The following is a 15,818-nucleotide window of genomic DNA, read 5'->3' on the forward strand; positions in this document are numbered from 1 at the left end:
TTTCCTTGTAATCCTACTTACGTGGAACGATTTTGGATAACTGAGGTAGTGGATTCAATCCTTGTGTGGGCCAATCACTTCAGAGCTGGACTTGATGAACCTTGTGGGTCCTGTCCTACCAAGAATATTCTTTGCATCTGGCCATGTTGAGAATATCTGGTTGCTGTTTCTCCTGTGCACCAAACTCAAGGAAAGGAGCCTTTGGTTCCCCCCAGCATTTCAGTGTTCTGGGGTGTTCCAGCCCTGCAGGCTCACAGTGGCCTCTTGTTTCCATGAGCACCTGGAATGTCACACAGGTTGATGACATTTGTCCTTGCTGCCCCTGACATCCCCCTGCCCCACAGAGAGCCCCGAGCCACCCATGAGGGACAGGCCCTGCTGGCCCAGGCTGGGCTCAGGGCTTGGCCTTTCTGCTTCCCCCAGCCAGCCCAGGCCTTGCTCAGCATTGCAGTTCCCTGCCCAGAGCCTTGGGCTCCCTGCACTCCTGGCCTCAAGGATCTGCTCTCAGCAGTGCCGGGGAGCCTTTGGCACTCCCTGCCCTCACTGGGGCCCAGCCATGCTCCAAGGCACTTGGAGTTTTGCTGCTGACTCCTTGAGCAGCTTCTTCATCCTTCTCTCAGTGCCTGAGGCTCCTGGACTCAGCCCCAAATCCAACATGGGGATTGTCAAAACACAGAAAGGTCTTGAGGGCTCTTTCTTCAGTGCTCTTCATGCGTCCATGGCTTGTGCAGCTGATTGGAGTCAGTGTAGAGTTCCTTTAAGGATGAAAGATTTCAAAGTGCACCTCATTAATTTTTTTTTCTTTAATCAAGTATTTTTTTATGTTCCAGTTCAGAGAAGAGCTGATAGATGCATTCCCCAGGTGATCTTGATGATGAATGTCTCCTTGGGAGGTCTGGGCATGGAGAAGAATGAGCCCCTTGAGGGCTGACCCTGTTTGGACAAGCTGCTCCTCACCCCCAGCCTCACCATGTCTGCAATGCGTGGCTCCTCCCTCTGGGCAGAGCACCTCACAGTGGGATGATGTAATTTTTATTAGTCGTGCAGTTACACTCAATGGCCCATTAAGAAAAGATATCTCCCTGGAGGGAGGATTGATTTGTTGAAGAGATAAAGAAAACTGCCCAATTAACAGAAAATAACTGCCCTACCTCTGACAGATGGCAAATACAATACACACATTATCTCTCAATCCAGAACAACAGGATTTCAAATTTTGGAATTTAACTTAACATTGCTCAAATCTGACAATAATGAAGCTTAACTTTGCTTAGTGTTATCAACCCGGAATTTGGATTAAATTAAACATTACAAAATAAAAAACTAATATCCTTAAAAGTTATACATATAACAAAATTTAACTTATTCTGATGCTACTAATGGAAATAAGGCACTGAAAAGTTGAACAATCCGCAATTGAAATAACAGTGTGATGGATTTACTGGGGAGATTCAAAGGATGTAATAAGTGTGTCATGTTTTTACGTAATTTAGTTTTGCGATAAGCCCATGGTAGCCAAAATTTTATGCAAGCATAAATTTAATAAGACCTTTTAAAGTGCAGTTTTACTGAAAGAAACAGCAATGTGGAATTCAGCAAATTGCCCGGCAAACCAGCAGCTTCTTGAAATTGTATTTAGTGTCATTCCAGATGGTCAATTTACCAGCATTTCTGTTAAAAAACCTCCGGCAGGTGCCGTGGTGGGGGGGCCTGGCGGAGCCACGCCGGGGGCTCGGGGGAACCGCGCTGGGAGCAGCTGAGCCACGCACCCCAAACCGCCCGCGGTTCCCCCTCCTTCCCCAGAGCCTGTGAATGTGCCTCCGTGCCAGAGGGAAGGGGCAGGAGATCCACCCAGTACATTCCCAGGAGGACAGTATCAGCAGCAGTGGGGTTGTCCGGCAGCCAGGGGCCATGCTGGGCTGGGAGATGGAGCAGGAGAGAGGGGGAAGGGGGCACTGACTTCCTCCTCACCTGCTTGCATGTCTCGGGCATCTTTCTCTTCCCTGCTGCTTTCTCCTCCATTGGGCCAAGGTTTGGTAATGGGAAATCCTGGTTTGGGGAAAAACAAGGGATGAGCACAGTGAGTCTGAAGGTCCTCTGCCCAAGTCCCTCTCTAGAAGTCACCTGGTAAAAACCTTCAAAAACCAAAAGTGAATAAAAAAAGCCACCAGGAGCATCTCATTTCCATTCTCATCCCTCTGGGGTTCTGGTGTTCCCCCCTCTCATGGCTGCTGAGGATCCCATAGCTCCTGGGGATCCCCCCTCTCCAGGGTCCTGCTTAGGGATGCTGGGGGGTTTTGGGGTCCCAGGGTCCCTCTCTCCAGCCTCCCCCCAATCCAGTCACTTGGGGCTCTCTCCTCTCCCCACCGCTCTGTCCTGGTTTAGGGCAAATTTGGGAGAAATCCTCCAAAAGGGGTTTCCTCTAGAAAGCAAATTCAAGCAGCCTGTCCCCCAATCAGTTTGGGAAAAGATTTCCTTGGAGAAAAGTGGAAAAACTTGTTTATTTGACAGACAAAGCATTCATGAGCACAGCAAATGACGAATATTAAACAATAAAACATCTTGCTGCTCCAAAAGAGATGACAAACTCAGAAAGTCCCTCTGTGGGCTGTAGCTCTGCTCACACAGTCTCTTATCAGTCTCCTATCCGTTTCTCCAGCACTGGAAATGCCGTGGACCAGGCTCGGGCCAATGGGCCACAGGTGGAGCTGCCAGGGCTCTTCTGGATGTTGAGAGCAGGTTTAAACAGCTCTAAAGTAAAAGAAAAACCACAGTCCAGGGCACTTATCTGCCTCAGAGAGCTAAAAACTAACTAAAACCAAAGGAGACCCCTGTCCTGCAATCTGTCTGTCCAGCAGCTGGAATATGGAGGAGTGCAGTTTCTAAAAAAACCTGCTCACTTCCTGCCTTCCTTCGCTCTCAGAACCTGCCTTAAAGGTGCAGAACTCATTTCTGGGCTAAACAGATGAAGAGGGTATGAGCATGATCCCAGGTTCAGCCCTTCTGGGGGTTTGGGGGTGTCTCTGTCCCTCTGACCCCGATGATGTTTGGACAGGGTCACATCAGGGCTGAGAGGGACAGAGACCCCCGAGCATCCCCTGGGCTGAGAGGGACAGAGACTGCCCTGAGCACCCCCGGCACAGGGTGAGGGGGAGGGAGACCCCCCAGGCATTCCCTGGAGTGAGAATGATGGAAACCACCTGGGGAATGGCCTGGGGTGACAGGGACAGGAACAGCCCCCACAAGCCCCTCCCAAGCATCACCCAGGGTAAGAGGCAAGAACAGAGCCCCCTCGAGCATCCTCTGGGCACTGGACAAAATAAACTTGGCAGAAATCAAACTTAACTCTGCATAAACCACTTTGATGAATATTTGATTTTCCCACAAGTCACATGTGATGAAAATGCAGACAAATCCCAAACATTAATAAATTGAAAATAGAAGCAATTGTGTGGCAATTCCAAGTTCCATCGGTTCCTGCACAGCTCCAGATCAGCTGCTGGCAGGTTCCCATAAAAAAAAGTGGAAATTTGGCCCAATACAGATTATTAAAAGGAAGAGAAAGCACTCTGGGGCTTTGTCAAGGGTGACAGGGATGAAGAGAATAATGATTCTCACATTTGGCAAAGCCTCTAAGCCTGTGAATTTGGCATTTATTCAGGAATTTAGCTACTTGAGCTGGGCTTCTTGTGGGACTTTTAGCAGCCTTGTGTTCCTCACCTTGGGGTCAATGAACCTTGTCAGCCTCTCTGGTATAATTTGCTCGCTTTCCTCCAGTGTTTTTAAGAAACTTTTCAAGGAAGGACAACAAAACATTTTCTTTCCACTGGCCACCCAGCCACCAACAGCCTTTTTCCTCATCAGTTCTCCCAAATGTCACTCAGATGAAGCTGCGTCCGAGTTTCCAAGGGTTCCTCCAGAAAGAACCACAACCTCTTCAGAGGAGGGAACCATGCTGTTGTCAAAGGCACTTGGGGAAAGACAACAGTGCCTAAACTCACTGTGCCAAAATAATGTTGCAATCTGGTTAAGAAATTTGTTAGAGAGATGCTTCTGCCCCAATTAAGGTGCTAATGAGACCAAATCCAAATTGGATTTTATTGAACAGTAAATGTGAGGTAAAGAGAAATGGAAAAAAGAGAAAAAGAAAGAAGAGCGGGTACGGCAAGGGAGTGACAGGGACAGAGACCTCCCCTGGGTCAGGGCAAGTGTGACATTGTCCCCTGTGTGTGTGGCCTTCCCAGGGTGGGGGTTTTACACCTGAGCCAGTTTGGGTAAGGGGGGTGGTGTTCACCCCCCCAGCAGGGATTACCCCACTGTTTCAGGCTGCAGTGTAAGATGTAACTAAATGCATGTTTTCCATCACCATCTTCACAAATTGTTATAAACAGGTGGGGCAGTGTTCTTTATCTCTTCCATGACTCAGCCCTGATAACACCTCCAGGGGCTATCTTCTGTGAATGGGCCATTGAGTGTCCCTGCAGGACTGGTAAAATGACATCATCCCATTGTGGGATGCTCCGCCCAGGGGGAGGAGCCAAGCATTCCTACCTGGATATAAGCGGAGGCTTCTGACACCAGGAGCACCTTGGCTACTGGATTGCCAGAGGACAAGACCTCCATCACCACCACTGGACCTTCAGAGGAAGACCAGACCCTTCTCCAGGATCACTGCCTTGACAGAATCATGATCATCACTGCAACAGGACTGCAGCCACCATTTAATGGGACTGCTCCCACCACCCTGACCAACAGGGTGTCAGGTTATATCCTCACTCTGTCTGTTTAAGGCAGTGTTTCTGTATCATTGCCTTGATCTTAATTTTCTTCTTAAATTGTAATTCTGGCTTAAAATCTCCCCCTGGTTTGACCTCGAACCAGTACAAAGATCAATGCACTCATCTCTTGTTTTCCTCCTAAAACAGAATTTTACATCCCAAACCCACTGCCAGATGGAGGAGAAGGTTTCAAGGAAGAGGAAGATGCCCCGAGACACTCAGGCAGGTGAGGAGGAAGTCAGGGCGTCTTTCCTTATCTCTCCTGCTCCATCTCCCTGCCCAGCACAGTACAAGTCTGCAGGACAGACCCACTGCCAATGCCATCCTGCCAGGGATGCACTGGGAGGATTTCCTTCCCCTTCCCTCTGGCACAGAGGCAAATCCCATCCTCTCCTTGCCCTGTCTTCCTCAGACAAGCTGAGAATAGGGACCAGGGAGGACAAATTCCCATGGCAGAACCTCATGGAAGAGGCAGATTTGAGCGGCTCCATGGCACAGGAATCTAACAAGGAGGAAAATTCCCTGAGATCCCACAGGAGGAGGGGCTTCAAACCCAGCCCAGGGTGCTCTGAGGAGGAAAGATCCACCCTGTGCCAGGAAGGTGGACAGAGCTTCAGCCAGGGCTTGGAGCTGGTGGTCCATGAGCAGCTTCCTGATGGGGAGAAGCCCTACAAGTGCTTGGAGTGTGGGAAGAGCTTCAGGCAGAGCAGCACCCTGATCAGCCACCAGATGATCCACACTGGGGAATGGGCCTACGAGTGTGGGGAATGTGGGAAGGGCTTCAGCTGCAGCTCAAAACTTGTCAGGCATCAACGCATTCACACTGGGGAGACGCCCTACGAGTGTCCTGAGTGCCAGAAGAGGTTTCACACCAGCTCCAATCTCCTCCAGCACCAGCAGATTCACACAGATGAGAGGCCCTTCCGCTGCTCTGACTGTGGGAAGGGCTTCAACCACAACTCCCACCTTGTCACCCACCAGCGTATCCATACCAGGGAGAGGCCCTACGAGTGTCCCCAGTGTGGGAAGAGCTTCAGACAGAGCTCTCATTTGAGCAGACACCAACACAGTCACCAGTAAGGGAAGACATGCAAATGCTGCAACTGCAGGAAGAGCTTTGTGCACTGCTCCAACTTCATCCCCCACGGGAGAACCATGTTTGGAAGAGCCCTGGTGATACGTGTTCACTGTGATCCATGCTGGGAAGACACCTGTTCGTTTTCCTTCCCCTGCCAATGACATGATGTCACATTGAAGAACATGAGGGTCTGGCCAGGGCTGTGTCTTTGCATTCACTCCGACCTCAGGTCATTGCCATGGGCAGGAAAGGGACTCTCTCTCTCTATCTCCTCCTGAGGAGAAGGGTGTCCTTTCCAGGCAGGAGGAAATTATGGCCAGGAAGATGCAGTCAGTTGTGTTGTAGTTTTCCCTTTTTTATAACCCTTCTGTTGTCAATATTGTTTCTGTTCCTGTTTGTTCTTTATCTCGTTGCTGTTCCAAATAAATTGTTCTTATCCCAGCCCAGGATCTTTGGCTTTTGTGCTTTCCATGGGAGGTGGGAGGGCAGCGAGCGGCAGTGCGGTTTTAGTGGGAGCAGGACATTGGGGAATCCCATTCCTAAACCCCAGCCTGTGGAAACCGAGCATCCCAGCTGGTCCCATCCCTGGTGGCCAAGGCAACAGCCTTGGGAGTGGGTCCCTGGCTGGGGCTGTGGGAACCTCTTCCCTGCGGTGCCCAGGGACAGGACTGGAGGGAACGGCTGCAGTTGAGTCGGGGCAGGCTGAGGTTGGATGTCAGGAAAAGGTTTTTGCCCAGAGACTGCTGGGGCACTGCCCAGGCTCCCCAGGGAAGGCTCCCAGCTCCAGGGCTCTCTGAGCTCCAGCAGCGTTTGGCCAGCGCTGCCAGGCCCAGGCTGGCATTGTTGGGGTGTCCTGTGCAGGGCCAGCAGTTGGACTCCAGGATCCTGATGGGTCTCTCCCAGCTCAGCCAGTTCTGTGGATCTGGGATCCCATGACCCTGGGGATGGGGCTGCCAATGGTTGCCATGGCAACGGGCTCTGGCTGCAGGCCTGAGCTGGTGTCCATGGCAACCACCCCTGGCATGGGGTCTGCATGGAGCTGCCAAGGGACTGAGCATGGCAACAGGGTCCTGGTGATGGTTGCCATGGAAACTGAGCATAGCAACAGGGGGCTGGGGATGGTTGCCATGGAAACTGAGCATAGCAACAGGGGGCTGGGGATGGTTGCCATGGAAACTGAGCATAGCAACAGGGGGCTGGGGATGGTTGCCTACTAAGGATCAGATTTGTCACAGGCCCTCAGAGGGGTTCCATGGGGACTTTCCAAGAGTCGCCAGGCTGTTCAAGAGCTGGAATGTCACAGGCAGAGACAGGGGCTCCATGGACACCTCCCAGGTGTTTCTGGGGATGGTAAACACCCCTGTGCTCAGAGGCAGTCACAGCCATTCCATGGCGACATCCCAGGGCACCTTGGGCTGCAAAGGCACCGATCTGTCACAGGCACTCACGAGGGCTCCACGGTGACATTGCAGGAGTCCCCAGGCTGCCAAAGAGCAGGGATGTCCCAGACACTCACAGGGGTTCCTGTCATGGACACAGTGGGAGCTTCAGGCAAAGTTTATTGGAGAGGCTCCTGTTAGGTCACGAGGTGCAGAAAGGATCCCAAATAGCCCCCACAGATCCCCAAATGTCACTGTGGAGTCAGAGATGACACAGACTCAGGTCGGAAGGCTGAGAGCTAAAAGCCACCCATTTATTCAATCCTCTTCTTTTATACCTTGGTTTGCTACTAGTGGACCTCATTGGTCATTTAATCAACACATTTCACATGATTGTCTAATGAAGAAAACACCTTCCATTGAACAACTTTATGGAAAAAAACAACCTATTCCAAACACCACCTGTGGATAGTTACAATTCTTTCTCTCCAGCTCCCTAAAAGTTCCCAGACCAATTCATGGGAAAGCTTATCTTGCTTTCTCTGTCTCTGACCGGACTGTCATATCCACACTCAAACACCCCCAAGAATCTCCAGGCTTTCTAAGCTCTTTTTGTGAGAACAGCCATGGAGCAGCTGGTTCCAATCCCAGCCCCAGACTTTTCAAGCGTTTGTGTGTAAAGAATTAATGAGGTGGAATTAACATTTTGTTGTGTTTTGACCAGGAAGTGAGTTTCTGGGAAAGTTGTGGTGAAACAAATCAGTGGCCAGTTTTGAAAATTGGCACCAGGTGTGGCCACTGGAGGCCTGGATACACCTCTGAGAACACACAGGGGTTAAAAGCAGAGGATTCCCAGAGGGACTCTCTCTTTTGAGTCCAGCGATGAGTTGATCTGACCTCTCCCCTGCCCAGCTGCGTCTGGGTGGGGCAGGGGAGGCCATGCGGCCTGTGGGGAGGGAGGCCGGAGCCCTGCAAGGTGCAGGGTGGAGGAGACCTGGGATGTTTGGGCAGCCCCCCTGGGAGAGAGTGATAGAGACTCTGTGCTGGCTTGAAATTTGATATCTTGTGCTGGCACCATGGCCAGGAGAAAAGGGGGGGGCAAGGTGCCCAGCCGCAGGCAGACCATGGCTGAGGTTTTAACCCCTTTGGTACTGAAACAATGGAAGCTGTAAAAACGCTGATCCTCCCCAGGTGAGAATTGAAAGGGGACGGAGGATGGGCAAGAAGAAGAAGGTTTGAGTAGGTGAATAAATGTCAGCAGATGAGAAGTGCCCTGGATGAAAGAGATGATTGCAGTGGCCTTTGGCTGGACTTTCTCTGACATGGCCACGGGACAGAACCAATTTTTATCCTGTAATGCAGAGACTGTACCTTGGGGGACGCAGTTGGCCAAAAACCAAAAGTGACAAAGCTGTTGTAAGAAGAAATAGAGGGAACAGAGACTGATGAGGAGGGTGTGGTGGAGCCCTCTGCCTTCAGAGGAGAAAGATCTCTGTTTCACAAGGCCCTTCGGCCCCAGGGGGTGAAATAAGGGGGGGACAGGTGTCCCAAATAGTGAGAGGCTGCCACTTCTTGAAACTGAGCAAAGCATTCTTAAAAAGACCTAAGAAGCAGTTTGGATCCATGGCTGGTGTGAGAGCACTGGACATGGAAGGAAGATGATCACCATGGCAGATTTTCTCCGGGTGGCTGCCACGTGTGACATGGAAGCACAGGAGGTTCCAACTGTGTTTCCTGGGGAGGCCCATGGTGCAAGAGAGAGACTCCTCTCTCCTGATGAATGGGGGAAGTTGTGTGAAGGATGGTATTGGACTGAGAAGTGAGTGTTAGAGGAGATTGAGTGTTAGGTAGAAGGAGGAAGAGTGTTTTGGAAGTGTTCCATTGTGGATTGTCGTGTGTAATTTTTTTTTCCTTTTTTTCCCTTTTGTCTCTATGTTGTAGATTAATAAAGTGTTGGGGTTTTTTTCCGCTCCATTCCCAAGTTGGAGCCTGCTTTGTTCTGTTTCTGAGTCCCATCTCACAGTAACCATTTTGCAAATATACTTTCATGGGGGCACTGGCATTGTGCCAGGGCCAAACCATGACACCTTTATAGAATTTGTTTCACAGGATTAAGGATAGCAAACCAGAGATTTTTATATAAATATCTATTATAGCACTGATGAGACAAAATGATCTTAATCAGAAATATTTACACCAATATATAAGAGCTATAACATATTATGTTGTATAGAGTACTTGGAAGTGATTTCAAAGCAACTGTGTTAAAGCAAAACCGGTTATTTAAGAGAGATTAATGTCACTCCCCAAGACTAATGATCGTGGGCAAATTCCTTTGGCTCAGCCTGGAACAGTGACCTTGAGGGGTGTCCCCATGGTAGGGAGGAATCACCACACCCCCAGGTAGGGAAATGTCAGGACACGCTGCTGTTAAAATCTGGGACGGGGCTTCTCTAGTCTGAAGTGCTGCCCTGTCAGTCAGATGTGCCCAGGCTGGGCCAGCCCAGCAGCTCTGCAAAGCTCTCAGTGCTCTCCCTTGGTTGTTCCTTTCTCTGTCAATTATTCCATCCATGCCACAGTTTCCTCTCCCTCTCAGGATTTTGGGATGGAGAAGTCTGCTTTCAGCATTATTCAACCCCAAAAGCAACATGACCCTCCTTCATTTCCCGCTGGGGTCTTTGCAAACAGGGCCTGGCTGGAGTTGTTGGAGCCCATTGCAGGCAGAGCCTCCTGCTCCAGCAGGAACTGCCTTTCCTGTGCCAGGAGCAGGGCAGGTCCCGCTGCAGGAAAAGCCCCAGGCCAGCCCCAGCACAGGGAAGGGCTCGGGCACAAGGGCAGAGTGCCGTGCTGGGAGCTGTGCCAGGCAGAGCCTGAGGCACCAAAGGCACCTTGGCAGCAGCAGCTGCTTGCAGGGCATGGCCAGAAGCCTCCCTTGGCAGCCTGGCCTGGTGGCCAGCACTGCAGAGCTGCTGCCTCAGGGCTCATTTCTGCCTGGGCTCTGAAAAGCCACTTCTGCTCCAGGAGCCTGCCTGGGAAGCTATTGGCCCCAGCACTTTGGGGACAAGATATGAATGACAAAACTCTTCATGGCAGCAGAGACAAGGCAGGGGCAGAGGAAGAGGAGAGCCAGGCCCAGGGGACAGAGCTGCCATGGTGATGGCTGTGAGGTCACTGCCCCTGCAGCAGCCTGGCTGCCCTCAGCAGACATTCTGGCCAGAAGTGTTGTGAGGGCACCCAGCACATCAGAGAACCCACACAACAGGAATTCTGTGATTGGGGATGAATGGGTTTCACTGGGTCAGGCTGCACAAAGGTCCTGCTCTTGGATAATTCCTCAGATGGGGAATCCAATTCTGTGTAAGAGCACAGTTGCAGTTTCGTGCACTCTCCTCATTGTAAAATATTTCCTCCTTCTAACAAATGTAAATCCACCCTCATTCAGTTCACAGATATTGAGCCTTGTTCTGTCACTGCAAGATTTGGGAGAAAATAACTTTGACCACTGTTTTCATTTTCACAGATTTTGGAGAGGACCCAAAAACCTCTCAAGATGAGGTTTGGAGGCCTCATCCCATAACCAGCAGTGAGAGGCGGCAGACTCTGGGCTCAGTGGTGTGGAGACTGAGGACAGAATACGAGTAGCCGGGGAGGGATTAAAGGGTGGTTTCACACATCTCGGAGTTTTTCTTTATTGTATAAAACAGACAGAGAAAGAGATAATGGCACCAAGGGCAGCTTGGGAAGCCCAGACTGGACACCAGGAGAAAGGAATTTTCCTCCCAGTGCACGGCTGTGGTGCAACACGTCCCCCAGAAAAAGCCTGGAGCAGCCCAAGGCTTTGTGTGGGCAGGCAGAGGCAGGCAGGAGGCAGAGCTGTCAGCAAAGGAAGGGGCCAGCCAGGTGGGGCAGCCGGGGGCTGACGACAGCCTGCAGGGACAGAGGCACAGGGCAGGGACTCCGTAGGACAGCCTGGGCTGCACAGGGCACAGGGATGGGCAGCAGCTGCAAGGCCCTGACAGAGCCAACTTGGGCAGCACTTTGGCCATGGCTGCTGGCCCTGGGCCTGAGCCAGGAGCAGGAGACAAGTGACCCTTGCAGGCCTGGAGCCTCATTGCCTCCTTGTCCCTGCTCAGCAGCCTGGCAGGGGCCGCCCCATGGTCCTGCCCTTGGCATTGCACATCCCCACATCCCAGTGCCCATCCCGGGAAGAGCTCTGAGCAAGGAGGGAGGGACCGGATCTGCCTGGCCAGGGGCTGGGGCTCAGGCCTTGGCCCTTTGCATTCCTGAAACACATCCAGGTTTGCTCAGCACCAGAGGCACCTTTGCCTTGTTTGTCCCCAGCTGTCATCACTGCCTCCAGTGTTCTGCTCTGGCTGCAACCTGGGGACACTTTCTCAGTTGTCTCCTTCAATGGGAACCATTAACCCTTCAAGAAATCTTCTGTGTTTCAATCTGACTTTGAGATGTTGACAGGTTTTTGAGCGCACTCTGAGGGACTGAGTCTGATGCAAAGAGCACCAAAGCCCCAGAGGGTCATTAAACTCCTTGTGCTGTGTCTGTGCTGCTGAGCTGGGCCGGGCTCCTGGCCCAGAGGCAGCTCCTGGCAAGGGCAGCGCTGCAGAGAGACAGCTCTGGCCAGGAGCAGCTCCTGTGCACAGCCCAGCAGGGCTGGGGCACTGCCAGGGCAGCTCAGGGACACCAGCAGGGCACAGCCAGAGCTGACAGGGGCTCAGCACTGGCAGGGGCTGGGGGATGTCCCAGAGGGGGCTGTGTCACAGCAGCATCTCTGTGGCTGTGTCCTAGAGGCACAGAGCAGCTGTGATGTCAGCAAGGGGCTGTGTGACAGCACAGAGTGGGCTGTGTGAGGTCACAGATTGGGCTGTGACATCACAGAGTTTGTTGTGTGAGGTCACTGAGCAGCTACAGCATCATAGAGGAGACTGTGTGACAACACAGATCAGGCTGTGACATCATGGCATGGTTGTATGACATCATAGAGCAGGCTGTGACATCAAAGTGTGTGCTGTGACATTACATAGTGGTAGCATGACATCACAGAGAGGGTTTTGTGACATCACTGAGGGGGTTGTGACATCGCAGAGCTGTCTGTGACATCATGGAGTAGGGTATGAGGCCATAGAGCAGATCCGGAAGTAACAGCTGGTGGCTCTGTGACATCAGCGAGTGGGTTGTGACATCACTAGGTGGCTGTGTAACATGATAGAGAAGACTGTGACATCACAGAACAGACTGTGACATCCCAAAGCAACTTTCTGACATCACAGAGTCTTCTGGGACATCACAATGCAGCTGCATGACATTCCAGGGTGACATCCCAGAATTGGCTCTGTGACAAAACAAGGGTGCTGTATGACATCCCAGAGTGGGCTGTGACATCACAGGTGGCTGTGTTACATCATAGGGTGCTCTGTGACATCACAGGATGCTGTATGAGATCACAGGTGGCTGTGTGACATCCGAGGGGCTGTGTGACATCACAGGGTGGCTGCTTGTCCCTGCTCAGCAGCCTGGCAGGGGCCGCCCCATGGTGCTGCCCTTGGCATTGCATATCCCCACATGCCAGTGCCCATCCCGGGCAGAGCCCTGAGCAAGGAGGGAGGAACAGGATCTGCCTGGCCAGGGGCTGGGGCTCAGGCCTTGGCCCTTTGCATTCCTGAAACACATCCAGGTTTATTCAGCACCAGAGACACCTTTGCCTTGTTTGTCCCCAGCTGTCATCACTTCCTCCAGTGTTCTGCTCTGACTGGAACCTGGGGACACTTTCTCAGTCATGTCCCTCAGTGGGACCCATTAAAACTTCAAGAAACTTTGGAGTTTAAATTTAACTTTGAGTTCTGGAGAAGTCTTTGGAAGGCTCTCTCAGGGACTGAGTCTGATGTAAACAACACCCAAGTCCCAAGAGGGTCATTAAAGTCCTTGTGCTGTGTCTGTGCTGCTGAGCTTTAAAGGAACAGCTCTTCCCAGGACCAGCTCCTCTCCCAGCCCAGCAGGGCTGAGGGCTCTGCCTGCAGGCACTGAGGGGACAGGAGCCTGGCAGAGACAGGCTGAGGAAGTCATTGAGCTGAAACTTCACTGGGGGAAAGATCTTCACAGCCCTCCACATGGTGAGTCAGTGGATGCAGGGCAATGTCCCCTGTGCTCCTGGAGGGATCTCCTGAAGCCAGCACACCCCACAGCCTGGGGGATGTGCCAGGAGGACTCTCCCAATTTCTCTGTGGCAGGGGAGCAGGAGGAGGAGGATGTGCTGCAGAGCGGAGCTGCCCTGGGCACCCTTAGAGGGACAGGGCAGGACGGCTCCTGCTGCCAGGGATGGCTGCGGGGGCTGAAGCTGGGGCTGCAGCCAGGACTGCCCAGGGCTGTCCTGCAGAGCAGGTCCTGCAGCCCTCAGAGCTCTTGGCCAGCCCAGGGGATGTGCCACCTGCCAGGGGCAGCTCTCAGCCTGCCTGGCAGCTCCCCATGGACAGTGCAGAGGAGCTGTGGGGGCAAGGAGTGACTCCTGCCAGGGCAGGTCCTCCTGCAGTGGAGATGGTGCTGTGTGGGCCAGGGCTGCTCAGAGCTCCAGCTCACGCCCAGCTCATTCTTGAGGGGACTTTTCATGAGCTCATTCAGGGCAGGGGTTTCCTGTTTGGGTCTCTGCTTTCCTGAATCTGTGCTCCCACTTTTCCCTGGCTCAGCTTGGTGGCAATGGAAACTCAGCTGTGCAGGGCAGAAGAGGGGCTGAGGCTCTTAAACCATCACCCTGAGTTTTCCTGGGAACCTCAGCAATTGCCCCCCCCCACCCTCCCCAGCCTTCAGGCCCATCCAGCACCACCTTTCCATGGTGCCCAGGCTGGGGGAGCTGTTCTTTAATCCCTGCAGCCCTGAGCAGCTGCAGGGCAGAGCTGGCCCAGGGGCTGAGCTGGGCTCTGGCAGCTCTGGCAGGGAAGGAGCCCGGGGCCACAGGAGTAGTTCGGGCTGGCACAGCTCCAGCAGCAGAGCCGTGGGCAGGGAGGGAGGGAGGCAGTGCTGAGGGAAGCCCTGCTGCAGGGCAGATGTGGCACTGCCAGCCCTGCCCTGCAGGGCAGACACTGCCCTGAGCAGCACAGCTCTCATGTCCCCTCCCAGCCAGCACAGCCCTCAGCCCGGGGCTCGGGGCACTCTGTCCCTCCTGGGCTGGCAGAGCAGCAGCAGAGATGAAGGGCATCTCTCCTGCCATGTGCCCATTCCCTGCTGACAGGGCCTGAGGGCCACTGCCCTGCCCTGGTGCTGCCTGGCAGAGGCTGGGCAGGGCTGGGCAGGGAAAGGCTTTTCCTCAGGCCCAGCTTTCTCTCTCCTTGCCTTCCACAGATGCTCCTGGCATTGCTGAGGGGCTCTCTGGGATGGCAGTTCCAGCTGCAGGGTCAGGCCCAGCCCTTGGGCTCCTCCTGTGCAGGCTGAGCACAGCACTGGGGTGTCCCAGCTCCCTGTGCCCAGGGAGCTCTGGGCAGGGCAGGCTGGCAATGAGTAAACTCTCCTCAGGCAGTGCCATGGACATGACCCTTGGTGTGTCCTTGGGATGCCATCCAAGCTGTGAGCTGCCTCCAGGGGACACTGAGGGACAGGAGTGTCCTTGGCCAGAGTGGGGCTGAGACTCTGAGAAAGGCTGAGCCAGTTTGCTCTGCTGTGGGTCCCTCTGCTCTCAGCTGTGTCAGGCTGATTTTCAGGGGAGCACAGGGACTGCCCCTGGATCTCAGAAATGGCAGCTGGGGACAGATGGGGTGACAGAGCAGCTCCCCTCACCCTTCACTGAGTCACAGCCACTGCTCTTGCATTGCTCAGTTCTCTCTGATTTCCCTGGGCACAGCAGGAAACCCTCTCAAACTGCCTTTGGCTGTCACCATTCCTTAGCCCTTGGACAGGAGATGCAGCAGAGCTCCTCTGCCTCAGGAGCAGTTTGGGCTGATGAAATCCAAGCCCAGGACTGGCCCCTGTCCCTGTTCCCATGACCCCACTGCTGCAGAGCAGAGCTGACCCCTTGGTGTCCATGGGCAGAGCTCCCACTCATCACAGCAACGGGGCCAGATCCCAGCAGAGCTCCAGGCAAAGGGCTGAAGGAAGGGCTCTGAGAAAAGGAAAATTGGATGGCACAGAGCAGCAGGGGCAGAGCTGGGAGAAAGGGCTTGAACATTGTTTAGCAAAGTCAGCCCTGACTCGTCACTGTGTCCTCCTTGAACAGGACTGCATGGCCAGCCCCAGCAAATGTCCAACAGCAGCTCCATCAGCCACTTCCTCCTGCTGGCATTGGCAGACACGCGGCAGCTGCAGCTCCTGCACTTCTGCCTCTTGCTGGGCATCTCCCTGGCTGCCCTCCTGGGCAACGGCCTCATCATCAGCGCCGTAGCCTGCGGCCACCACCTGAACACGCCCATGTTCTTCTTCCTGCTCCACCTGGCCCTCAGCGACCTGGGCTCCATCTGCACCACTGTCCCCAAAGCCATGCACAATTCCCTCTGGGACACCACAACCATTTCCTCCACAGGATGTGCTGCTCAGCTCTTCTTCTTTATGTTCTTCATCTCAGCAGAACTTGCCCTCCTGACCATC

Source organism: Passer domesticus, assembly GCF_036417665.1.
Source record: "Passer domesticus isolate bPasDom1 chromosome 8 unlocalized genomic scaffold, bPasDom1.hap1 SUPER_8_unloc_1, whole genome shotgun sequence".
In the NCBI taxonomy this organism is placed as follows: domain Eukaryota; kingdom Metazoa; phylum Chordata; class Aves; order Passeriformes; family Passeridae; genus Passer; species Passer domesticus.